At 40.0% G+C, this 27,085-nt stretch overlaps 1 long non-coding RNA gene across 2 annotated transcripts in view; it reads right to left on the bottom strand.

Moving 5' to 3' along the window:
- The window catches only part of LOC122792262, a 637,836-nt gene that overhangs the window by 511,077 nt on the left and 99,674 nt on the right, over nucleotides 1–27,085 (bottom strand). For both annotated transcript variants that reach the window (XR_006363300.1, XR_006363301.1), the window contains exon 2: nucleotides 21,963–22,149. This is a non-coding gene — a long non-coding RNA (uncharacterized LOC122792262). The remainder of the gene's footprint in view (nucleotides 1–21,962; nucleotides 22,150–27,085) is intronic.

Below are 27,085 nucleotides of genomic sequence, written 5' to 3'. Positions count from 1 at the left end.
GATTTATTGAATTTGGTGCATATTTATGCTCCCGATGATGAGTTATTACACTGTTACCTTTTTGTTGTCTATCTGCTGTTTCACCATAGAGAGTTTTCCATCTGTTTTAATGTGTGATTTTAAACTGTTGAATATTTAATTTGTACCATGATGGTTTAATTGTTTTAATACTATTGGTGAATTAAATAAAGGGTGTGAGTTTATATTACATTATATATTTAAAGGAAGTTGTTATGTTGTAATTGTCTTTGATAAAGTCTCTGAATGGTCAGAGACAAGTGTCTAATACTATTACTGTACTATACAAATTTTTATTGACTTTTGCCACTTTCAGTGGAAATAAATTAAATTCATCGACTGGTGTTGTGTCCTGTATCCTGAATATCAAAGTCGGTTTTCTTCAGGAATATTTAAGGATTTCCCTGATGTCATATATAAGTTTGTAAGTCACTTGTTATTTGAAATATTAACTGCAAATGGAAATATTGTATCTTCATAATTACTAACAAACAACTAGCAATATCTTGGGTATCTTCTGATATAAATGAACATTGACAATGAATTTTCCCATTTGACACCATGCCTTTCAGTAAGAGGCGGGGCCTTTAGTTATGAAAACTTGAACATAAAAATGAAAAATATGCATATGTGACAAATTAATTGATTATTTTCCGTACTGCAGGACATCCTAGGTTAACAATCTTAGTGTTATTTTGATAAGAACTCTTTTGAACTTTATAATACTGCATATTTTTAGCTAATTAGACACTTGTTTAAAGAAGCCAGGCCCAGAAAGGTCTGGATGCCATAAGGAGGTATGGGTGTGAGTTACATTGTACAAAAATTGAGTTACAGGCTTGAGTGTGTTAATGATCTTGACCTGAAAAACAATAACGACACCCTAGTACTGTACACAGATGACTCAAACAGCATTTGTTCAGCAACAAAATCTTCACACCCTTACAACAGCTGGGTCTATATTAGAAGACCAAATGTTTAGGTGATCAAACACCTAAACATCAATCTTCTAATATCGAAAGCAAAAAAAGGCGAACGACCGATTTAACGCAGGGAAAGATTTTCCTTGGCCGTTCGCCAGAGTTTGCTATTTCACTACTGTTGAGTGATCTCAGAGTTGATATATTTAGTTAGGGGGTGTGGGCACAGTCCTCCATGTCGTGAGGTGTGGGGGGCAAAGCCCCCCACTTAATTTAGATGTAAAGTAATGTTTTTTGTGCTGTGGTCGAGGGACGTTCGACATGTGTGGTTCGATATTGGAAGATCGATGTTTAGGTATTTGATCGCCTAAACATTCGGTCTTCCAATATAGATCCCAACAGCTGACTCAAGAATCTTTCTCTTCAGTTGAAAACTGGCTGACCTGCAACCAAGTATTCCTTAACCCCAACAAATCAAACTCTTCAATCCAAAACAATTTGCAATAAAAAAGTTATCCTTCTCTGTTATTTCCTCTAGCAACACCAAAATACAACTTGTCACCCATACCAAATAACAAGGAGTTCATATAGGTAAGTCCCTAAAATTCAATGTCCACACAGATCACATAGTTAAAAAAAAACTTGGAACTCTCTGTAGAGTCAGACTGTATCTATCTAATACAGATGGATCTCATATCACTGCAGCCCTTCTCCTGCCCACCCTACTCTATGCTGCGTCAATATTTATCACCATCCAACAAACTTACCTAAACATGCTCAAACAATGCTACAACAACAAGGCTGCTAAATTTGCACCCCATTTCCTATATACATCACACCACTGTCAAGCACTCAGATACTTCCAGTGTCTTGAAGTACCCCGCCAGCTCATATATTCTCAGCTCTCTAATGTACATAAACTTCTATATAAACCAAATGACTGTCCATCCCAGACAAACCTAATACAATTTTCTATCCAACTAGGAATCTTCATTTTTCTACTTCTGTCTAAATGTAACAACTCAGCTGGCTGGTCTCTACTCTCGCATAGTGTTCAAAACCTGGATGTCCATCCCCCTAACAGTTAAATAGGACCATCACTAAATTATTTAAAGCTTCAACTGAAAACACAGCTAGTCAAATGATGGTGCTACAGATGCTGTATACCTGACTAAACAATGTTTCTCTCACCCAACTGCTCTCCTTGCTGACCTTTTCATCCCCTCTAAAACAAGGAGTAACTGCATACAATTATAACCTACAATATGTCTGAATACTGTATCAATAATGTACAACTGCCATTATAAAACAATGTCTGTTGGCATATAATACCTATACTCATTTCTTGCTCTTCATGTTCATGTATATATGGTATAAAACTGCCATGTCCCACATTAAGTGTATACAATCTATGTTTGATATTGTGAATGTTCAATTGTATTGCTTTTCTCCTTGAAACATTCACTGAAAATGGGTCCTGAGCCCAGTTGGACTTTCCCAGTAAACAAAAGCAAGCAAAAAATAAACTGTTATCCTGATCTCATACAATAGTGCTGAAGACAGCCCATAAATCTATATAGCAGACCCAGCTATACCAAGCCTCAATACTGCTTTGCTGTCACATCCAATAAATTCCAGAAGGAGTGGTCAGACTCTGGGTGAGCATTTTGTTGGTTGTGTTTGTAGTATTAATTCTTCTCTGCCTCTCAGCTATGTCTCCTTGACATGCATTCCATCCACCAGCCAATTATTGTCTTAGTAGGCGAGAAGCTTCAAGTGCTTCACTATAAGACACATTGTCTGATGAAGCTGTTAGTGAAAGCGCTTACCTAGTGCCTGCAAAAATAAACTGTTGGATTTTTTATATTATTTGAGTATGTTTCTACTATTTTAAAAACGCGCTTTAATACTGGATAAGCTGCTGCCTTGTGGTTGTTTCTTGGTCATAACCTTTGAAACTGACCCTCTAATATACTTATTCCTAATCCTGTCCACCCTCGTTACACCCAGTGCAAATCTTAATCTTTAACTCTGCCACATCCAGCTCAAACTCCTGCATTTTTTGTCAATGCCACTGTCTCCAACCCATATAACACAGCTGGTCTCACTACCCTCTTGTAGACCATCCCTTTCACTCTTACTGATACTAGTCTGTCACAAATCACTCCTGACACTCTTCTCCACCCACACCATCCTGCCTGTACTCTCTTCTTCACATCTCTTCCACACTCACTATAACTCTGAACTACTGATCCCAAGTATTTAAAGTCATCCACCTTCACCACCTCTACTCCTTGCATCCTCACTATTCCTCTATCCTCCCTCATTCACACACATATATTCTGTCTTAGTCCTGCTGACCTTCATTCCTCTTCTCTCTAGAGCACATCTCCATCCCTCCAGGGTCTCCTCCACCTGTTTTCTACTCTGACTACAGATCACAATGTCATCTGCAAACATCATAGTCCACTAGCATGCCTGACTAAGCTTTGTATATAATTTCATATTGTTCTGTGTATTGTGTGCCAACATGACTAACTATGATAGTGTAAATAAGTTCTTACATATTGATTTATAATCTGAACAGAATGTTTTAAATACTTGAACAGTGTCCTTTTACATGTCTAACTGTTTTAACAGTAATTTAGTTTAGATCAGGGACAGTGTTCTTTAGTTAGTTAGGAAATTATAACTATTCAGCTAGATCAGTTAGTTTTTCTGAATGTTGGATCTCTATGCTACAGCATTGATTTCATTTTGCTGGTGATCGAGTTCTGTTTGTTTATTGGAATTACTGTTTTATATTTTTAATAATTTTGGTCAATATTAAATATTTTTATTAACTTACATTGTGGCTTGACAATCAGTGTTTTTCTTTAGTGACTTGAGTGCTTATACTTGCCTTCATAACTTCATGGGCCACTCCAAAAAGCCTGGCTGCTTAGGTCATTTGCTACTATTTGTTTTAATATTTAATTTTCATAATTGGACAACCCTTTTGAAGGACATAAAGTCACTCTGCTTGGTGACAGCATTACCTTATTATTTTGGGGAAGGGACATGGCTAGAAATCTGTGTCAGGCTTTCCCAGAAGGTTTTGTATGTGTGAGATTTAATTTATTTGTATGAGTGCATCAGAAGTCTTAAACTGGGACACATTGCTCTGACGTGTAATGAGTAGACAGAAGTATACAGTCTAGTCCCAGATTATAGAGCATGTTCCTGTTGTTCTCTTAGGGAAGATTGTGAAATATTACTCCTGTTTAAGTGACAGTCTCAGTCAGTAGTGAGAACTGAAGCTCCTTAGCTACTGACCCAGGATATTGGGAGATGCCACATTTTTGTAGCAGTTCAGTGGGATATTTTCTGGATGTAACATTTAATTGGTGGCAGTCTGGTGGGATATTAACCAGACATAACATTAATTGGTGTCAGAGGTGTGGGATTTATAATTGGACTTCTGCAGCCTGTGAGTAGTTGTCATTAAGGTGTGCACTCTTGTCAGCCACAAAGTAAACACACAGAATCTCAGTTCACCACAGTTTTATTAATGTTTAGTTAGTTAGTCAGGGACATGCAAAGACATCAGCAGAAAACTATAGTAAGCTGACAAAGAACCAGCTGGCCAAGGAGTTTGAAGCCAGAGGACTGGTGCATGCCAACCTGACTAAGGAATCAATGATTTCAGCCTTAGTTGTAGCTTCCATTCAGACCAGTCATTCAGAGGATATCCAGTTTGGTGATGGGGGTGTGCAGACTGCAGGGACAGGACAGACAGTCCATCTTTTCTTTGGAGGACTTGAGAATCCATCGAGAGTTAAGGAGACTGGAACTGGAGGCTGGGGAGAAAAAACAACATGACAGGAGGTTGAGAATTGAATAAGATGTCTTGAAATGGAATCAGCAGAGAGACTGAGATGTTTAGAAGCCAAGGCAAATGAGAGACAGTGCCAGCTTGAAGTGGAGCTTCTTACCCTTCAAGAGGGTCATGGAGATAATAAGGGAATAACGACCCCAGAAGTTGTTGTAAAGGTCAGTAAGCTTTATCTTCAATACAGGGATGGGGATGACTTTGCTAGTTTTATTCACATATTTGAGAGAATATGTAGAGAGTATGATGTAGACTGTGAGCTCTGGGTTCAGCTCCTGACTCCCTTACTCAATGATAAAGCTGTTCAGCCATATCAAAATTGTCTGATGTAGACTGTTTGAATTATGTTATACTTAAGAACTGTCTTCTAAATTGTTTTAAACTAAGACCTGAAACTTATAGAAAAAAGTTTTGTGAACACAGACGCAAGGCAGATAAAAATGTACATGATTATATTGCTGATTTAAGTCCTTACTTTCACAGATGAGTGAGTGGGTGTCAGATCACCACCTTTGAGGGACTAGCAGACCTTTGGGTGTCAGATCACCACCTTTGAGGGACTAGCAGACCTTTTGGTGAGGGAACAAGCCCCTCAGTACTTTGCCTGATGACATGAAAATCTGGTTAGCAGACTGAGAATGCAACTCTATGGAGAAGATGTGGAGAAAATGGGAGCTGTACTTAGCAAGCAGAGCACCAATGCATAAGAAAGGGATACCCAGTGCTGCACATGGACATAAGGGAGCCCATGGGGGGCAGTCTAAACCACTCCAACAGAGTACACCAGTAACTGGGAAAACTACTAGTCCAAGTACATGGTTAGGGATTAGATGTTTCAATTGTAACCAGAGGGGCCACATAGCAGTCAAATGTCCATCAAGGCAAGATGAGGAACAGAAGGTGAGGGAGCCAGCAAGTGGTGATGATAAACTGCCAGTGGTAAGTTGTTTGGAAACAACAGGGGTGCCAATCTATCACCAAAATTTATATCCTATCTTAGTAGATGGTAAACAAGTTACTGCTAAGAGAGAGACAGTTTCTGATATAACCATTGTGAGGTCTGCAGTGTTTAGAGAAGAACAGTACTTGCTTGGACAGTCCACTCCAGTCAGAGCTTTGGGAGGGACACCATTCCAAATAACTTTCGCTAGGGTTCATCTTGACTGGGAAGGTGGAGGAGGGTGGAAGAGGAAGCAAGCAGGTAAGTGTGTTTGAGGATATTTCTGCAAATGTCCTGACAGGGAATGACTGATGATGGAGTACCTTGTGTACATGCAGTGACGTGTAGACAGGCTGGGAGACAGGCATGTAGATCTGGTAGCCTGGGGGTGACCCAGAAAGACCTCATACCTGAATCTGGGACTAGAGTGGTGGTTGTTTCATAGAAGGAGATATCCTGTAGCAGTAAGTCTGAAAGTGAGCCACAGCTGCTGGGAAGTATAGAGGTGAGTGAAAGTACCCAGACTGAAAGTGAGGCACAACTGGCAGATGTTACTAGGCTTTCTGTGGAAGGGGAGATGGTGTTTGAGAATATTCCTGCAGATGTCTTGATATGGAATGACTGATGATGCAGTGCCTTGTATGCATGCATTGACACATCGTCAAGCTCGGAGACAGGCATGTAGGTCTGGTAGACTAGGGGAGACACAGATCTCATACCTAAAGCTGAGATTGGTGTGGTGGCTGTTTCAGAGAAGGAGCTATTCTGTAGCAGTATGTCTGAAAATGAGCCACAGCTGCTGGGGAGGTATTGATGTTCCCTTGGACACAGTAACTGCAAGGATGGAGGTAAGTGAATAGTATCAGAGTGACAGTGAGGTACAGCTGTCAGACATTACTAAGCTTCCTGTGGAAGGGGAGCTTGGGAGGGTCACAAATGTAGTATTGAGACAGGCTCAACTTATGGACCTTACATTACAAAGCTTGAGGGATACAGCTAAGGAAGCATATGAGGCTCAATGAAAAGGGGAGCCTGTATACAGGAAAAAAGGTTTGTTGCATAAAGGGTGGACTCCTGGAGGTGGGCTAGAAGGCAAAGTAGTATGGCAGTTGGTGGCACCTAGAGACTACCATCTGCCACTTTTATAGTCCCTAATATTCCTTGTGCAGGTGATATTGGGGTAGAGAAGGACGGTTTGTTGTATAGAAAGTGGACTCCTAAGGGAGGGCTGGAAGGTGAGGTAGTATGGCAGTTGGTAGTGCCTACTGTCTGCCACTTCTAGCTGTGGTACCTAATATTCCTTTTGCAGATGATATTGATGTAGAAAAGGTGGCAAGTGCTTTGCTAGAAATTTTCAGCAGGGTAGATCTTCCAAGGATGATAATGACTGACCAAGGTGCCACCATGTCAGATCTACTGACTTATTTGTGGAATTTTTGTGGGGTGAAACATTTAGAGACCATCCCTACTATCCCCAGGCTAATAGTCTTGTGGAGGGGTTAAACTCTACATTAACTACTATGCTATGGGCATTTGCAGACCAGTTTAAAAGGGCAGGACTAACCATTAAACACAGTAATTGTCAGGTGGGTATGGTAGAGGTCACTTACTTAGGGCAGAAAGTGGGGAGTGGTAAGATTAGGCCAGAACCTGTCAAAGAAGAGGCTATTCAAGCATGGCCAGTTCTTGTTGCTTAAAAGAGAGCATTTCTAGAGACAGTGGGGTATTGTGGAAGATTTGTGCCCAATTCTGGTACAATGGCTGCACCCGTTATGACCCCAACTAGGAAAAATAAACCAGATGAGGTACAGTGGACCACAGATTGTGAACAGGCATTCCAAAAATTTAAGGAGATTTTGGGAGGACCCCATGTGCTGGCCAGCCCAGATTATAGTGAAGAGTTTGTTGTGTAAGTAAATGCATCAAATTGTGGCTTGGGGGCTGTGCTCAGCCAAGTTTCCTCAAAATAAGAAGAATGTTGCAGTAGGGTTAATAATACCAATGCATATGGATTGCCCAGAAGGGGTAATGGGTTGATATACCCAGACAGACCCATTTTTCTCAAGTGTTGTTTTTCAAGTGTCACTTGAAAACTATGCTTGAGTCATGGGGGGGGGGGGGGTGTGAAGAAATTAGACACTGTCATCTGTGCTAGCATGCCTGGCTGAAGTTTTGTATATAATTTCAAATTGTCCTGTGTACTGCATGCCAGCATGATAAACTATGATATTGTAACTAAGTTCTTACATGTTGATTTATGATCCGTTTGAAAAGAATGTTTTACAGACTTGAACAGTGTCCTTTTACATTTTTAACTGTGCATGTTTGTGAAGAGAGATTCTAAAGGCAAACTGTCTCAGACGCAGCTGATCAGCAGATGATGTCATCAGAATGTTGACAGTTGCTATGTGTTACTGTCAGAAGCTGAAAGACAGGAAGGAACTTTTAGAAAACAGCTGTTTGAATTCAAAAATATGAAATTAAAATTAAAACTAGAACAGTTGACAGGTAGTCTATAAAAGAGTCTGATGTATTCACTTGTCACCTACAGTTGTCAGTTGATCACAAATGAACTGTGCAGTGGATACCCAAAAAGGACTCACCAAGAACTGTAAGCCTGCCTTTGCTCTTTTGCAGTAATTTAGTTTAGATCAGGGACAGTGTTCTTTAGTTAGTTAGAAAATTATAACTATTCAGTTAGATCAGTTAGGTTTTCCAAAATGTTGGATCTCTATCGTACAGTATTGATTTTGTTTTCCTGGTGATTGAGTTCTGTTTATTGGAAATTACTGTTTCACTTTTTTAATCATTTTGCTCAATATTAAATGTTTTTTTATTAACCTACATAGTGGCTTAACAATCAGTGTTTTTCTTTAATGATTTGAAAGTGCTTATACTTGCTTTTATAACTTCCCTGGTCACTCTCAAAGCCTGGCTGCTTAGGTCATTTGCTACTGTTTGTTTTAATATTTAATTTTCATAATTGGACACCCCTTTAGAAGGACATGAAGACACTTTGATTGGTGGCAGCATTACCATATTATTTTGGGGAAGGGACACAACTGGAAATCTGTGTCAGGCTTTCCCAGAAGTGTTTGGATGTGTGAGATTTAATTTATTTAAGTGTGAGTGTATCAGAGGTCTTAAACTGGGACACATTGCTCTGGAGTGTGTATAAGGAGTTGCATTAGAGGTGGACAGAAGTATACAGTCCAGTCCCAGATTATAGAGTGTGTTCTTGTTATGCTATTAGGGGAAAATTGCGAAATATTACGGGTCTATATTAGTTCGTCGCAATGCAGTAGCAGCGAACACCAGACTGCCAACCCTCATTCAGCGAAAATTGCTGAATTTACCGAGGGAAAGTAAATACTTGTCCTACAGCTCAATGGACTGACAGCTACGCAAATCGAACCCACTCAAGTGGGGGGCTTTGCCCCCAAACCCCCCAATGTGGGGGGTGTACCCCCCACACCCCCTGCCTATATGTACCAACTCTGAGATCACACTAGAGTAGAGAAAAGGGCAAAGTTGTGCTGTAGGGCAAACTTGCCCTTGGTAAATTCAGCAAATCGCTGAAACGATTTTCGCTGGATGAGGGTCAACTATCTGGTGTTTGCTGCAACTGCATTTCATGAACTGATATAGACCAAATATTACTCCTATTTTAGTGACAGTCTCACTTTGGAGTCCATAGTGAAGACTGAAACTCCTTAGTTACTGACCCAGGATAGTGGGAGATGCCACATTATTTGGTGGCAGTTCAGTGGGATATTATCTGGACATAACATTAATTGGTGGCAATCTGTTGGGATATTAACTGGATGTCACAGAGATATACTTGAAAATAATGAACTACAGTGGAAAATTTGCCTCAGAGCTTAATGGTACCCACTACTGCACACAAACTGCTCCATTAAATTTATATTTAAACTTAAAAAAAAACACAGGAGCATAATAGCTTTTATTAACAGTTAGATGCACTTTTTCTTCATAGCCCTTCATTGCACGTATCATTTGTTTTTAACTGGTATTATATTCATGTAGGTTGAGGATGAAAATATTAAGTAAGTTAACATCACAGGTTTAGAAGCATTTATTAAAGTATATGTAACACTGCTTTTGAAACAGCATTTTCTCAGTCTGATTTCCAGTAAATTTATCAGTATTAATATTTCTAATAAGCTTATCATTTAAAACTTTCCTTCAGTAATTTCTACTAAGATTTGTTAGTGGTTTACATTCACTCATATAATAAGTAATTGTAATTTGAGGGAACCCATGCATGGGTTAAAGCATTTGGGAGCTCACTCTGTCCATTAGTAACACAGGGGGCAGTCCTGGGATAAATCCTCTGTTTCCCATCCATAGATTCAAGTTGCACTTGAATATGGACAGGGATGAACTTTTTTACATGGTTGGGGAACTTATTAACATGACTCTCAACTGTCCAGATCTTTGCTTCACATTTTTGGTCTGTTCCTTGTAAAATTTGTGGTTTTCTGGCAAATCACTGAGGATTGAAGATACTAAATAATGAGATACATTTATGTTTTAGACTTCATATCCTTCAGAAAAGACATATTAGGACAAATCATGTTATTCTAGCAACTTTCTAAATTTATAAGAGTAATATTTAAAATCGGTCCCTATTATTGGGCCTTTGTTCCCCCATTATTTTAGGATTTGTCTAGAATTCTTGTACTAAAAGGTTTAGAGGTATGCTTGCTTATGTGCAATAGATCCATCAGGAATGGGACAGAGGATGCCTTGTATACCAAGCACAGGTCACCTCCTAGCAGTCTGTAGGATACCATTTATAGTGGCAAGGCTTTGAGGAGGTCCACGTAGGACATATTGTTTAGCTCTTGTATCCTTTTAGTGAGGTATCTCTTTGGGTGTCCAGTTGTTGCATGTGTCTGGGCAGATGCATGCAGAAGGAGGCACAATATGCAATTAATGACCTCATGATGGCTGAGTAAAGGGTGACAATGACATCTCTAGATCTAGTCACAATCCCTTAGTTTATAAGCTGTGTAATATAGAAGGACTTTCTTATGATAATGGATACACATTGATCAAAAATTAGGTCGCTGCTCACATAAGTTCCCAAATCCCAAACAACTGGATCAGATTTCAGGGAGTGCACTGTCAATAGGGTAGTTACCAGTTATAGATAACTTCACCAAGGATATGATAATTCATTTTTTGGCCTTTAGTTTCAGTCCATAATTCTGGCAACAGTTATTTGATTGGGCCACTTTTCTGCAGGATGGCTTAGTCATTTGGGGATTCAATAAGTGCTACTAGCTTGTGGTCATATGCAAACTCAGTCAGAGCCCTTTGGTATTGACTTTTACTTCAAGGAGGTAGATGCCAAACAGGGAGAGGTCCCAGCACTTAACCCTGGGTGACTCCACTGTTGATGGATACCTTTGTAGAGGTAACGTCTTCATCCTATCTGTGAGCCATTTGCAAAACTAGCAAGTGATGTAGGGGGTTATTCACAGATTGTTTAGTCTTTTTTCTTTGCCTGAGTGAGTGATTGTGTCAAAAAACATGAATAGTTTGTGCTGTGGAGCATGTGGCATTTTACCTTTATTCATTGTTTTGGTGACCTTTTCAAAGAAATACACAAGGCTGAGTAAGCATGACCAGCCCTTGATGAATCCAAACTGATATTAGACCAGTGTTTGGAGGTTACCTATGACCAGATTGATAAGTTCCATCATAAGTCTTCCCATGACTTTGTATATGATGCTGGTTAGACTTGGTCTGTAATTCCTTGGGTCTGAGTACTCTCCTCCCTTATGCTGAGGAATGACCATAGCTGTTCTCTATTCACTTGGTACAAAACCTGTATGGAGGTTGAGGATGAACAGTGTTGTGGGGGAAGGGGGGGTAGCTAAATCATGCTTCATGCTGTTTAAGATGTTTCCACAGATACTATCAAGACCTATTGATGCAGTATTTTTAGCTTTTAATGGTATTTTCAGGGATAGGTATTATGTGACAATTAGAGATGTGTCCGTTTCAGGTATATATTGTGGAATAGATAGAGAGGAGACGGGGTAAAGTCTGAGATGCATTTATTAACCAGTAGGTTAGCTACATCTTCAGCCTCAGTGTAGGCAACAGTGTTCACAATCAACTCAGTGTACTGCTGCATCATTCTTCCCAGATTATGAACATTTAAAAAAGACCTTGTGATTGTGTTTGGCTTGGGTGACTATTTTAGCTTCATATTTGGTTTGGTGGATTTTATTAAGCTTCTGAGTTGTTTATTTCATCAATGAGGGCTCTATCACACAGGGAATTAATCTCCTTAGTTGTGGTCAAAATTTTCTTTCTTCTGTTATAAAACTTCTTAATATTATGGTACTACCAGGGGAGATTTGTTGTGGAGGTTTGCCCTGCACTTGTTCCTGTAGGGTACAGCTGCATCTTTGCAGCTGTTTACATGCTAGTATAGTGTGGTGGTGTATGTTTCCATGTATTCAGTGGAGTTAACTTGGTTTAGAAGAGATTTGAAGCTTGCGAGTGTAGCACGTAGAAGTAGATAGTTTGTCTTACAGAATTTTTTTATAAAGGTACCTTGGCTGGAAGGTGTCTCTAGTTTCATAGGATCATAGGATTATAAGAGATTACTAGGTTGTCAACCCAGAGGTCATTTCAAGCCTAGCCATTTGATCCCAATGTGATACCATAGAAATGTTAGTTAATACTTAAGATTGCATTTAGTAATGGCTGTCCATGTCCAGGAGGGTTGTGGGCTCTATTCCTGGTAAGAATTTACGGTGTCGCATCCACTCATCCAGGTTCCTCTTGAACAGTGTCATAGAGGTGCTTTGTTTCACATGAATAGGTAGCCTATTACAAAGATGCAGCAGTCGCTGAGAGATAAATCTGTCCCTCCAGCATGTCCTGTTTAAGTTGCAGGCCATATTTAGTTCCCTGGAATGGGTAGTCCTCATCCCGTTTGATTTATGGATATGCAGCAAGTTCATTAGGTTTGGGTCTGAGATTGCTCTGTAAGCCAGGCATAAGTCTCCCCTAAAAAGTCTATATGTTACACAGTATAGTAATAAGGACTTTAGTTTCAGTTTTATTTTGAAGGAGACTGCTTTATGGTCAGACCTAACAAATGATGAGGCTACACAAGGGATGGTGCAAGATGCCTCCATATTAATAAGGACAAGATCCAAGGTGGTATTTCCCTTACTAAGTACTTGGACTAATTGTTCAAGGTATATTGGCAAAGTCCAGGAATCTGTGTGCTTGTGCACTAGCAGTGGTGTGGGTTCCTCAGTCTTCCAGTTAGATTGTTTAGATCACCTAGGAAAATAGTATTGAGTTTAGTACTGAGTGATTCCAGTTCCTGTAAATGGTGTTATGTCTTTCTCGGGTCATAGCGGGATTTCCATAGCTTGCTGCTATATTGTACAGAACCTTTTGATGGTTATTTGGATATGAAGAAGCTCCAGTGCATTATTCTTCTTTAGTAGCCTTGATATGAGGTTCTTCTGGATGAAGATTGAGACACCTCCACTTTTTTCCTTCCCGTGCATTAGCTTGCTTAGAAGGCATTGTAGCCTGGCACAGCCAGAGAGTGCTATCCGCTGTTTTCAACTATGTCTCAGTCACTATACAGATGAATATGCACTCAAAGAGGAGGAGGGCTTATTGGAAGTGGAGTTTCTTGTTCAATTTCCTACCACTGATCAAGTAACCCCTTCATATTTTCCTTTACTTTCATCATATGTTGACATGCTTATTGGGTTGGCATTGCCTGAAAAAGGCACTATGGGGGTAGGCAATGGCTTTGTCAATAATCAAAATCCTAGAGTCATATGTAGGCCATCCTGGGCAAAGCAGCATGGTCTGTTGATCATATTCTCCCAGGCTAACAAATATTATACCCGTTTTGAATAACACCAAAAACTAAGCCAATTATTGAGGTCAGTTATTTTTGCTCATATTCTTCATAGGTGTGTACTAGGCTAATGGCCCTGGAGCCTTTACAAGCCTAGCCCATAAGATTACCCTGGCATCATGCCAACCTACTTTAGTTCTCAGTGCCTCTGTTGAGAAGAGCCAATGGAGTGATCCTTGGGTGAATTTTCTATTTCCCATCCACTCATCAAGATTTCTCTTGAACAGGGCCAGTGAGGTACTCTGCTTGACATGTATGGGAAGTCTATTCCATAGCATGGGCAGTCTCTGGGTTATGAACCTGTTCCTCCAGCATGTTCTGTTGATTGTGGTAATGAGGTTGAGGTCTCTGGAGTGTGTGGTGCAGAGGGATTGGGATTTCTTTAGATGTAGCATTTCTAACAGAGCTGGGTTAGACATGGCTTTGTAAGTCAAGCAGAGATCATCTCTAAGTAAGTGATATGAGACAGAGAATAGTTGGAGTTTTTTGAGTCTGTCGATATAGGACAAGTGTTTAAGGCCTAGGATCATCTTTGTGAGGTACTTTTGCGGCCTTCTCTCCAGTTGTTGCAGGTGTCTAGTGAGGTGCATGCCAAATGGGGCACTGTACTCGATGATTGGTCTAATGAGGGAAGAGTACAGGGAGACAATTATCTCTTTCTTCCTGGATGCAAAACCATTAGTAATGAGATGTGCCACATAGAAGGACTTTCTGACCACAGTGGCAATGTGGTGGTCAAAAGACAGGTTGCTGTCAACATGTGTTCCCAGATCTCTTATAACATCTTCTGTGTTCAGTGGACTACCATCGATGTGGTAATTCATGGGAACTGGGTTTTTCCCCAAAGGGGATGATGACACATTTTTTTGGCATTGAGCTTAAGGCCATGTTTCTGTCACCAGTTGTTGGTCTCAGTGAGGCCTTTCTGTAGGATGCCAACATCGCTTGTGGAGTTAATAATAGCTCCCAGCTTGCAATCATCTGCAAACTTTGTCAGCCAGAGACCCTTCATGTTGGCCTGGACTTCAGAGAAGTAGATACCAAACAGGACAGACCCAGGACCGAACCCTGTGGGACTCCACTCGTTACTGGTCGGCAGTCTGACTTGGAGTCAGCTACTTTCACACTGTGGGTTCTATCTGTGAGCCAGTTTGCAACCCACCTAGTGATATAGGGGTTGATGACTAGCTTAGTGAATTTTTCTATGATTGCTGAGTGGGGAATGGCATCAAAGGCCTTGGCCAGATCAAGGTAGGCTGCATGAACCACCTTGCCTTCATCCACAGCTCTGGTGACGAACTCAAAGAACTCAGCCAAGTTAAGCAGGCATGCTCTACCCTTCATAAAACCAAACTGTGTAGGATCCACAGTTTGGAGATTCCCTATATCCTTGTTTATTAGGTCCATGATGATGCGTTCCATAGCTTTGCATATCAGACTCATCAGGCTAATGGGGTGATAGTTCCCAGGGTCTGTATTTGCTCCTCCTTTGTGGACAGGGATGACTGTAGCAGTGCAGCATTCGGTAGGGACAAAGCCTGAGGTAAGGCTGTGATTGAACAGGGCACACACGTGAGGTGCCAGTTCACTCTGTAGTTCATATACAGCACAGCCAGGGATATTGTCAGGTCCCATAGAAGCTGTATTCTTGGCCTTGGACAGTGCTGTTTTAATCTGTGCAGCAGTAATACTGGGTGTCTGGCAATCTACTGGTATTGTGATTGGTCCTGTGGTGGGGTGGGGTTAAGTTGGCACTGAATCTGTCAGCCAGTACATTGGCAATATCTGTTGGCTCGGTATAGGAGCTACCATTGTGCAGTAGCTCAGAGCAAATCTGGGTATTGCCGTGGAGATATAACTATAGAATGCCTTGTGGTTGTCTTTACTATCTGCTACAATTCTGTTTTCATAGCTAGGTTTGGAGGATTTGATGAGAGATCTCAACTTTTTGTTGTGGCTGATAAGGGAGTTTTTCCAGTCTTGGGACTTCACCTTATTCTGCATCAGTTTCCACCTTCTGTTTTAGAGTTTTTTTATGACATGGGATCACCAGATTGGTTTCTTTTTATTGGAGGAGAGCATCTTGGTTCTATTGGGTATGGTGAGATCCAGGCAATTGTGTATGTGTTTGTACAGTGCATTGGTGTATGATTCGGTGGTCATGCAACTATTCTGCATTTGCATGGGTGCCATGAAGTTAGCCACCTCTGTTTTTAGGAGTCCAAAGTTAGCTTTGGAGAAGTTTTTCATGGTGATTTGCTTTGCGGGGGGGGGGGGTGGGGGGTGGATGGATGTGGATATCCAAGGTGATTAGTTTGTGGTCAGATCTAACCAGGTAGGAGTGGACTATTGGTGTAGAGCGGCAGTCACCCATGTTGGTAATGACCAGGTGAAGGATATTGCTACCTCTAGTGGGGGTATGAACGAGCTGGTCCAGGGCATTGGAACTGATGAATTCCAGGAAACGTTGGGCAAGTGTAATGGCACATGAGTAGCTTCCCAGTTAATGGAGGGGTAGTTGAAGTCGCCCAGTATGAGGGTGTTAGGTTGGACCCTAATATTCTCCAGGATGCTTAGGAACATGGAGTGTGAGTCTTGGGACATGGTTGGGGACCTATAGCAGGCTATGACCTGAATCACTGTCTTACCCAATGTTTGCTGCACCTGAAGTATCTCAGATGCATTATGTTGGGCTACCAGTCTGGAGGTGTGCGCATCCTTTATGAACATGGAAACACTGCTGCCTTTGGAGCTTCAGTTCAAGTTCTGGGGCCAAAAGATGTGGAATGAGTTATAGCCTGGTAGTGCAGGGGTGCTTTCTGCTCCATTTTAAGGAGTGCTTTGACCGAGTGCATTTTGAAATTTAGACTTCTAGCGTTGAGTAGCATGACCCTCAAATTGCATTTATTTGTAGCTGTTATGGTGGTAATTTGGTCTTTGGAACACTGCCTAAAAAAGGCACTACAGGGGTGGCAAGAGCCTTGGCCAGTATCCGGAAGCCCAGGGGTGATGCATGCAGGCCATCTCTGGCAAAGCATTGAGGTCACTCAGTCATGTCATCCTAGACAGACAGATACTGGATCCCCTTAGAATGATACCAGAAACTTAGCCAATTGTTGAAATCAGTCATTTTCTGCTTGTACTGTGTTATCATTCTGGGTGATGGTAGGATGCTGCTCAGGGCTAGGGTCATACCCGCCTGGGCTACATAATCCAAGAGCTCCTCCATGCTCTTCATGTAGTCCAGGGCGGTACATCTCCGGTCATTCACACCCACATGTACAATGACAGAGCCATATTTGTACCTGTTGTTGAGGGACCTGAGTGCCTGCATTATGTGGTGGATCCTGGCACCTGACAGGCAGCTGACTGTTACTTTCTCCTTATTCAACCTAGTGAGTGGGACATCAGTATGCCTCACTATCAAGTCACCTATAACTAGTGTGTTGGGCATGCTATTTTGCTTTAGGGGCTTTGGTTGAGTGGCACACTCTTTAGGAGAGTTGTGTCTCATGATTAATGTGTTGTGGTGGTCAAGTGCATTTCTGCCTTGGAGGTCTCTGCTGTTTGGGTAGATTTTTATTGAGAGCCTCCATGGAGGTGGGTGTGTGGTTTGTGTTTTTATGTGAAGGCAGTGCCAGTGTGTGTTCCATGTGGTGTGGTGCAAGTGTTGACCTTCTCCTCTTGACCAGCTATTCTGGTTTTGGCTGGAGAGTGTGTGGCTTCCAATTTGGATATACAAGTGTATCTCTTGCAAGCCTGAGTGTTGGGAGGTAAGAGGAGAGGGTTGCCAGTGTACATGAGACAGCTGCTACGTTGCCTCAGGATGCCCAAGTTCACCAGGTTGGTTGGAGAAAGCACAGGGAACTGACCTTTAGACATGCCTGGAGGTGTGGGCATTAATAAGTACTGGAGCTATTTCCTTGTACAACATTTAGTGCTAGTATTACTTTTGTGTGCTACAATAATTGCTACAAGAAATAAGGTAAAGTGTTAGAGTAATAAGCTAGTAAAAGTGCAGGAGATGACAGAACTAGCAGATCTAAGGGAAAAAATGAACAGCAGACTTTGGCACTGCTCAGAAGCTTACAAACAGTCCTGGATACAGCAAATCTGTATCAGGGCTAGATTAGCTACAGGAAAGGCGGGAAACAAGTGCAGATGCGGTTTTAAACCAGAAAGTTGAAAGAGATGGAAAAAACTGCCCAAACGGCCAATAAACTACAATCTCTGGACCAGAAACCACTCCTCTTGTGGTAGACAGGCTACCTGGTGCTTACTCCTCCCACTGATAAGCTAGAAGGCTTCCCTCAATACAGAAAGGCTTGGGGGTTCAGAAGCTTACAAACAGTCCTGGATACAGCAAATCTGTATCTGGACTAGACTAGTTACAGGAAAGGCAGGAAATAAGCGCAAATGCGGCTTTTAAACAAGAAAGTTGAAAGCAATGGAAAAAACTACCCAAACAGCCAATAAACTACAATTTCTGGGCCAGAAGACACTCCTCTCCTGGTAGGAAGGCTACCTAATGCTTACCACTCCCACTGATAAAACTAGAAGGCTTTCCTCAACACAGAAAGGCTTGGGGGGGGGGGCTCAGAAGCTTACAAACAGTCCTGGATACAGGAAATCTGTATCTGGCATCAGTATGTGGCATCATTCTTTGAGATCATGTGTATGTGGTATCATCCTTGGAGATGGTAGAGTGCTGCTAAATGCTGCCAGTCTGGAGTATATAGTTTGGAAGCTCCATAATGTTTCCCTTCATATAAGTCTAGGAAGGAACATCTGAAGTCATTGACACCCACATGTATTGTGATAGAGTCAAAGTAGTACTTGTTCAAGGAGTGTGTGCATGATCTGATGGATCTTGAAAATAGGAAAACAACTAACCATCACTCTTTCCTTGCTCAGCCTGGTAAGAGGTACATATTCATGTCTTACAATGGGTAGATGTCCACTTTATGGCTTAGTATCCATGACTTTGGGACTCTTTATGGTATGAGGACGATAGGCTTAACTTTCAGTATGTACGGATATTGGCAGTAGACCTGCCTTCATATTATACCTAATTTTTCTTAGTAGTATAATAGTAATCTTCAAATTAATCTGTACCTGCCTCTTTTATACGCTGATTATTGAACTGTATATAATTAAATATCACAAGATGGGTGACCAGCTGGCTCAATGACAGAACCCACACAGTAAAAGTAGCCAACTCCAAGTCCGACTTCAGACCAGTGACGAGTGGAGTACCACAGGGTTCGGTTCTGGATCCTCTCCTGTTCGGCATCTACTTCTCTGAAGTGCAGGCCAACACAGAAGGTCTTTGCCTAACAAAGTTCGCAGATGACTGCAAACTGGGAACCATAACAGAATCACCTAATAAATGTAGGCATTCTACAAAAGGGCCTCACAGAGACAGATGCTTGGTGTCAAAGTCATGGCCTCAGGCACAATGCCAAGAAATGCATTGTCATCTCCTTTGGGAAAAACTCGGTACCCATGAACTACCACATAGGCGGTAGCTCACTAAACACTGAAAGTGTGATGAGACATCAGGACACAGGTGGACAGTAGTCTCTCCTTTGATAAGCACATCGCCACAGTAATCAGGAAATCCTTCTACATGGCACACCTCATCACAAAAGGGCTCTCCTCTAGAAAAAAGGAGGTCATTGTTCCTCTCTAGAGTACAATGCCCCATTTGGCATGTATCTCACAAGACACTTACAACAATTGGAAAGGCCACATAAATACCACACTAAGAGGATTACCAACCTCAAACAGATGTCATACGCAGACCATCTCAAAAAACCTCCAGCTCTACTCCATCGCATATCGCCTACTCAGAGGCGTCCTCTGCCTAACATACAAAGCTATGTCAAACCCAGAGCTGTTGGACATGCTGCACTTAAAGAAATCCCAGTCTCTCTGAACCACACGCTCCAGGGACCTAAACCTTATCACCACAATAAACAGAACATGCTGGAGGGATAAATTCCTGTCCCAGAGACTTCCCATACTCTGGAACAAACTACCCACTCATGTCGAGCAAAACTCCTCAATGGCCCTCTTAGAAAAATTTTGATGACTGGATGGGAAATAGAAAATTCACCTCAGGGATAACTTCTGTGGCACTGCTTGACAAGGGCATAGGAAAATACTTTTCTTGGGTGGCAAAAGCCAGGGAACCTTTTTGGCTAGGCTCATATAAGCCCCAGGGCATAGCCTAGTACCTACCTATGAACCTATAAAGATCAAGTAGCTTTGGTACATTAACACAGATTAGGTAGTGCTGACAGTTGTATTGTTTCCACTTCCCCTAAACAACTCTACAAGATTTTATGTAACAGGCATTGACACAACATACACTTACTGCAGGCTCACTGATTCCTGTGGTAGGACAACACTTAGCTGCATAATAAGGATTAGAAATTCCCCCGATTATCATGATAAATGAGTAATTTATCTCCAGAAACTAACTATGATTTATGACATTCATGCTGCTTCCCACTTCTCATAACTTAATTGTTTTAACATCTTTTGTCATACTGAATAGGAGTCAGACATATTTAACCTTGTTTGGTTCATTGTCATGGAGTGCTGGGAGTCATCTTAGACCTAGCACATGCAGAGATCTTGCATGGATCTTGGCCGACACTTGTAACTGATGTATCACTAGAAAGTTGTATTCCTTCTTTCATGGAAAGAGTGCTACATTACCTGATATAAACTATACATGGTGGTAGGTGTACCCAGTCCCTGGGACAGCTAGACAGTTCTATATATTCCTGACTAGCTGCAATTATGATTACAACAGTGTAATACTTAAGCATTATAACATGACTGGTTGTCTATTTGTTAGTATATCTTGACCCTCCCATTTCAAATATGTCAAGTGACATCTATTCATTGCATCACAAGTTATATGCAGCAATTTCTGTTTGTTTTCTGTTCTGAATCTGAAATAAAACAGAAACTCTCCAGTCCAGTAACAACAATGTATTGTTAAACAAATTGCTGTTTTTTTTTTTTTGGTTTACACAAGTATGTTTGAAATGCTTAATCACAAACTACCAGTTTGCTTGTTCTGTCTTTTTCACAGTTAATTACCTCTCCATCTGTTCTCTATTCATCTGCCTGGCATTTTCCCTTCTTTTTTGTCTTGCAGACAACTGATGTTGTTGGGAGCATAATCATTACTGATTGTTCCCAATGAGCCTGGTAAGAGGAAATTCCGATCTTATTCCCCACGGAGTACCACTTTCCCGCCTTCCACATTTCATATGTTCTTATCCTTTACTCTTCTTTTGCCACTACATTTTAGTTTCTCGATCTGGTCATGATGCCACCTCAAAGACAACTGTTTGTACAATCTTCTGCTTTATGATCTGACTTCACTTTAGAAATCCTGACCTAGTTCAGCCTTTACTGCCTTCCCCCTGAATATCACAACATGAAGTCTTCTCTCCCTAAATTCTCCAATATTTTTTATTGTTATCATTTTTATTCCTTTAGAGCTCCCAAACATGTTTACCACTTGTATCTTTTCTTTCTTACTTGGGACTCTGTTTGTCTTAGAATGTACGTATACTTACCCTCTACACTCACACACTTATCAGGGAACCCTCTCTGAACTGCAATATTCATGTTTTCTTTCTTCATAGCCTTAGAAAAAAATGCTTCTGTGTCACCATCTCAGCTCCATCAGTATCTCTTCCAAAGCTTCCTCTCTTGCTTTTATCTGAATATTTTTAGTCCTATTTTGTGACACTAAAATAAATACTGCCCTCATTCTCTGCCTAATTTTCATTTATACAGTTCATGTTCTTATTTTCAGAGCACCATCATTGCATCCTCAGGCTTAAAGTTTTAGTTGCTGTACATTTTTTTTTCTTTTTGTATAACTAATATTCTTGAAAGACTTTGAACAGTTTAGGTAAACATGTTTGTGAAACTTTACAGTAGCATAAATAGTCACAATGGCAGCTCCCCCAACAAAGTATAATAAAGAGCACTGTAACTAAAGGATATACAGACAGTATAATACAAATGTACACCAATTAAAATAAACTATCTCAGGAAAATGTCTGTACTACACTTGTGTGAAAAGAAACTACTGCAACAATGTCTCTGTGTCTTGCACCAAATTAAGCTTTAGAAACATGACCAAACTACATGATAAATAAGGTGGTTAGGTATTACCTAAGGCAGTTGTTTCAAATTAAAAAGATCTTTGAGTGCTAAGCAAGCCATACATGATTACCCATTACTAACCTGATTAGTATCTGTATAAGACATCTGGTATCTCTTGGTCTGGCCTTCATTGCAGCCTTCCAGATGGCAGTCCTACATTCCCACAAAGTATAAGTAGTTGGTTTTGATTTATCCTGAAGTATTCCAAGCACGAGGAAAACAGGCTTCACAGGAAGTTGCATCATTTTATAGGAGTCAACACACTAAGCTAAAATAAAGAGAGATCAACATCATTGACCAAACATCACAGAAGTACAATATAACTCACTATTATCTACGGAAACAACAGTTCTATGAACCCGGACTAGAAACGTTAAAGAATCTTATAACAATGAACATTCTATATGACACTGTATGTTAATTGTGACATAGTGCCAGCAAAACAATATGTAATTTCTTGAGAAACTGCCATAACATGTGTGCATTGAATACTTTTATAACTGTTTCTACAATGTGTTTCTAAATAAGAATGTTCTTGGTTTTCTTTGGTAAGGGCAAGTAGTTACTTAGTTCATTCAGATCTACACCACCTATTCTGTATATCTCTTTTTAATACCTGCACTTACTTACGGTATTAGGGCCTTCCAGGAAGGGGGCCTGAACTCCTTAACTACATTAATAATAGGCAGTAATAACAGGCAGTACATAATGAGGAACAAAATGGCTCTGTGGTCAAAAATCCAAGAAACACTATAATGGAGGAATTAACCACTTTTTGTCATATATATATATATATATATATATATATATATATATATATATATATATATTTTTTTTTTTTTTTTAATTTACATTAATAATTTGGTAACTGAGAGAGCTAGTTCTTACTGAAGGGCTTAATGTGAAAAGCTATGGTGGGCGCCAAAAATACACTGTCAGTATCCATAAACAATGAATGCACTGTAATGGACACATTGCTAGTAATTATGAAGATAGGCATTTTACAAACAAATCTCTGTGCAGGCAAATTAACTGAAACAAAGAAATGATCAGGCAAGGAGGCCATAAAATAGACTTCAAAACAGATAATATGAATGCAGATTTAGCTGTGATTCTTAAGTATATAAACTAATAGTTGTGTAATAGCACAACCGTTTATCAAAGACCAAAAGAGGCACCAGAGGCAGATTTTCTTGTAGGTAGATGTCCTTTTCCAGCTCTAAAAAAGGAGAAACATGGCTTTTTTGTCTCTCCTTGGGCTTTTCTCTACCTACATCTTCCAACTATCAGCTTTTTTCCTCACTGATTGTATTCATCAGGATGCACTTGCATTCACACATGCATCAGTATTTTCTGTTTTCCCGATTTCCTCATTTTTCCTGTAAAAACATGTGCAAGCGATCTCCAACTTTGGCCCCACTAACACACGTTTACCTTCACAGGTAATGGCCATTTACAGGACATGAACAAACTGACTGATTGGTGGGTGGTTATCCTTAGTATGTTGTGCTGTATTACTGTACAGCCTGACCTCTGCTAAGTGTCAGTAGTACAATAGATGGGTCTGTCTCCATTCCCTCAGATGGACTGCTCAGTCCCACCTCATTCGATCATAGGTTATCTGTGGAACAATTGGGGCTTTAGTCTTCTGCACAGAAAATTGGCAGGAAGGTATGTATCCTGATGGAAGAAAACAAAGTGGGTATCAGACAATAACCTGACCCACTGGAAAAGGGATATGATGTCTAGTTCTACAGCCAATAATCCAGGTTCAGGACTTGGGAATTGAAAGAATGATTAGGGGCAGGATAATAAGGTTTCTGCCAACCTGCCTATCCCTGAGGAAAGGAAGCAGAAATCTTAGGGACATGTAAGCATGTATCCATCCACTAATTGTTGAGGGAAATGAAGGACTTGTTGGGATGCATCTGCTTTCAAGGTGGTACAGAACTACCAGAGGGGCTGCATCATTTCTGTGAGTAACTGACATCATCTTGCTGCCCCTACTGCAAGTGCACCCCTGGGGAATCTTGCCAAGTCATTCATGGAAGATTAGGCCGATCGACTTAAAAATCCAGAGATAGTTTTCATTTTGTTCTAGTTTCCCTTCGAGGAAAAAGAAATGAGATGGAGTGACCCAACATGTGCAGACCCTTTCTTCATAAGGTACAAATAGTATTAATGGTGTTCAGTCAAGGTATGGAGCTGTTGCTTGCCTTTGTAATGCATTTCCAAAAGATAAAGAGAAACAGACAAACTGGGATAAGCAAGTTTCAAAGGCACTTACTCCTCATAGTCCTCTTCCCAGTAGAGAACTGCTTCATACATTCTGAAACCTGAGAGATATGATAACTGCCAAAATGATAAGTGTAAACTATATCAGCTTGAAGGGCAGTGTACAGGCCAGCATGAAAGCAAGAAAGAAATGACAGCACTGATCATAAAATTCAGGTACCTTGGAGGGACTGGATTTACCATAAGGTACTCAGTGGAAAAGCCCCACAATAGCTGTTTTTAACCTATGCTATGCTATAGTCTTATCATTTACTAGATTGTAAAACTGATCAAATGATTTAATGACATCTCTTTTGTCAATGATAACAGATTGAAGAAAGTCTGTATCGAAGGCAGCAGTTTTTGGTGAAGGTCACTGCAGCTGGGCATTTAGCTTTCCTAATGCACAGCAGCCACAGAGGCAGATTCCTTAAGTCTCTGGTTCTAATGCCAGAATTTTGGTGTTTTATCCTTTTATCAACACCCATTTGTTGAGTCTGTGAGCATCAAAGAACTGTGAGTCACTAAGTATTGATGCCTTTGCTTACCAAACTTCAAGGAATCAAAATCAAATATTTAAAATTCACCCATTTCATATAATTAAACACCATCATATCAAACAAAAGTTAAAGCTGAAAGTTACAAATAATTAGTTCAAAGCAGTGCATTAAAGAGAGGGCTAAAATTCATACCTTTAGGTGAACAGTATGTCAAATTGAGCTATATTTCAGCTCTCTTTGAATGCTTATTTTTGGTTCATTGAAGTTGGAGGCTGAGGTGCCACAACTTATCAGTGGAAATAGTAATGAGACATGCTACAATTAAAGCAAACTAATTGAGTTTACTATTAACTACCTGTTAATTTCCCTTCAAAAGCAGGCATATTCCTGATGTAGAAGTTGGTCAGTTATTCATTCTGCATAGGCAAGAAACTCTTAACATTATATCCACCTTTTTTATTAAGCCACTGTAAAAGCTTTTCGTTAGTACCTTGCACTAACTTCTTCAGACAAGCAAAATATTCACACCATTACAAGTGAGTTTAAATACCAGCATTGAAACACTTAACCACGCCCCTTGCTCTCCCTTCAGCTCCTTAAAGGTACAGATCACAGCTAACTAAGGTGCATTTGCAATTCTCTATTAACATAATAAAAAATTCATACACCGAGGCTGTAATAATAGCAGGTTTTGAAACTGAAAGAAAAAAGCCCAATATTTTGATTATTAAACTGTATAAAGTAGATAAATATGTAAAATATATAAAATAACATAAAACTAATGATGTTCAACCTACAGCATAAATACTAATAATGGAAGAGCTATGCTTCCTAATCAAAAATTACCTATGCATACATTGTATCTTGCCTGCTTTCAAGTAAAATAACTAATATAATGAATATAATAAATATAATGAAATTAATGCATACTGTCCTAAGCATCTAAGTAACTAGAACAGCTACCCAAGAAAAATAATATAATATTAATCATATCTCACTAAATAATAAAAATAATAATATAGAAATATAAAATATGACATGTAACATATAATAGAACATAAATTTAGGCTACTCAGTATAGGTTTAATACTGTCATTAAATAAAACAGGTCTAAAAATTAGCGTATCTATACCTAAAATTATTAAATAATAAAATATGAATCAATAATATATATTGTAAAATAATTATCATGATGTATAATCATAACAATAACTGATAATTATTAACCCTCCACCACTGTCAACTAATAAAGAGTTATGAAACCATTAATTTGTCGACTCTCATTTTTCATTTTTTGACTCTCATTTTAAAAAATTGTGAGGATAAACAGCTCGTCACCTCTTCAAACTTTTAAGTTTTAAAAAACAACTAATGGATAATGAGCTGTTAAGACCAGGGGGGCAATATGCTTCCAATCTTAATTGCCAAAGAAGCTCTTTACATTCTAATCTATATGTCTCAGGTCCATAAGAATTGGTATTATACAGTTGATCTATAACCATAAATGTAAACTCATGGTTTGGGTTGTTCTGAATGTGCATAGCCAAAGCATTGTCCATTTTCATTCTTCTTATGGCATACAAATGCTCGTACATTCTTTCCTGGAGTTTCCTCTCAGTCTTGCCAATGTAATGGGGCATGATGAACATTGAGCAAGGTATACCACTTGGGTACTGGAACAAGTGAAACGTCCCCTGATGAGGAATTTCCTGTTCTTAACTGTAAAGGCTGTACCTGCCTGGACAAATCTGCAATACTTGCACATATTACATTTATACATCCCTGATCTTGGTGTTACTAAATTTTGCGTAGATTCCAGAATATTTTTGATGTTAGGGCCCCTTCTATATGTTATCAATGGGGCTTTATCAAAAATTGGACCTCCAAGTAACTCAGGGGATAGTAATCGCCAGTTCCTCTTAATTATAGTAACTTTGTCATTGACATCTGTATTAAAAGTTAAAATAAAATTGGACCTGGACATGTTTCCCTGAAAATCAGGGCATACAGGTGATGGTGAATGACTCAATTCAGGAACAACATGACTCAAGATAGAAGAAAAATAGCCATTAGCTCTCTTGGTCTTAACTTCAAAACACAACTCATCAATCAAGGCTTCTGGATAACCTCGATCCAGAAATAAATTGGCTGTGAAACCACACTCTTCCAAAAATTCACTATCGCTTGACACCATCCTAGCTGCTCTTAGAAGTTGTCCTTTGACTATAGCCTTTTTCTGGTGAAGCGGATGGTCACTATCATAATGTAGATAAGAATTAGAGAAAGTTGATTTCCGATGGATTCTGGCTCCAAACTGACCTAGACTTCTGTCTTTATAAAGTTCCACTTCCAAATAGGATATCTTCTGTATGTCTATTGTCCAAGTAAATTTCAAAAAGTCAGACGAATTATTGAAGCCGATCACTAGGT

Source organism: Protopterus annectens, chromosome 1.part0 (genome assembly GCF_019279795.1).
Source record: "Protopterus annectens isolate FY-2018-M chromosome 1.part0, PAN1.0, whole genome shotgun sequence".
Classification (NCBI taxonomy): Eukaryota; Metazoa; Chordata; order Ceratodontiformes; family Protopteridae; genus Protopterus; species Protopterus annectens.
The sequence above is the reverse complement of the archived record's forward strand: the minus strand, read 5'-3'. Positions and strand labels throughout refer to the sequence as shown.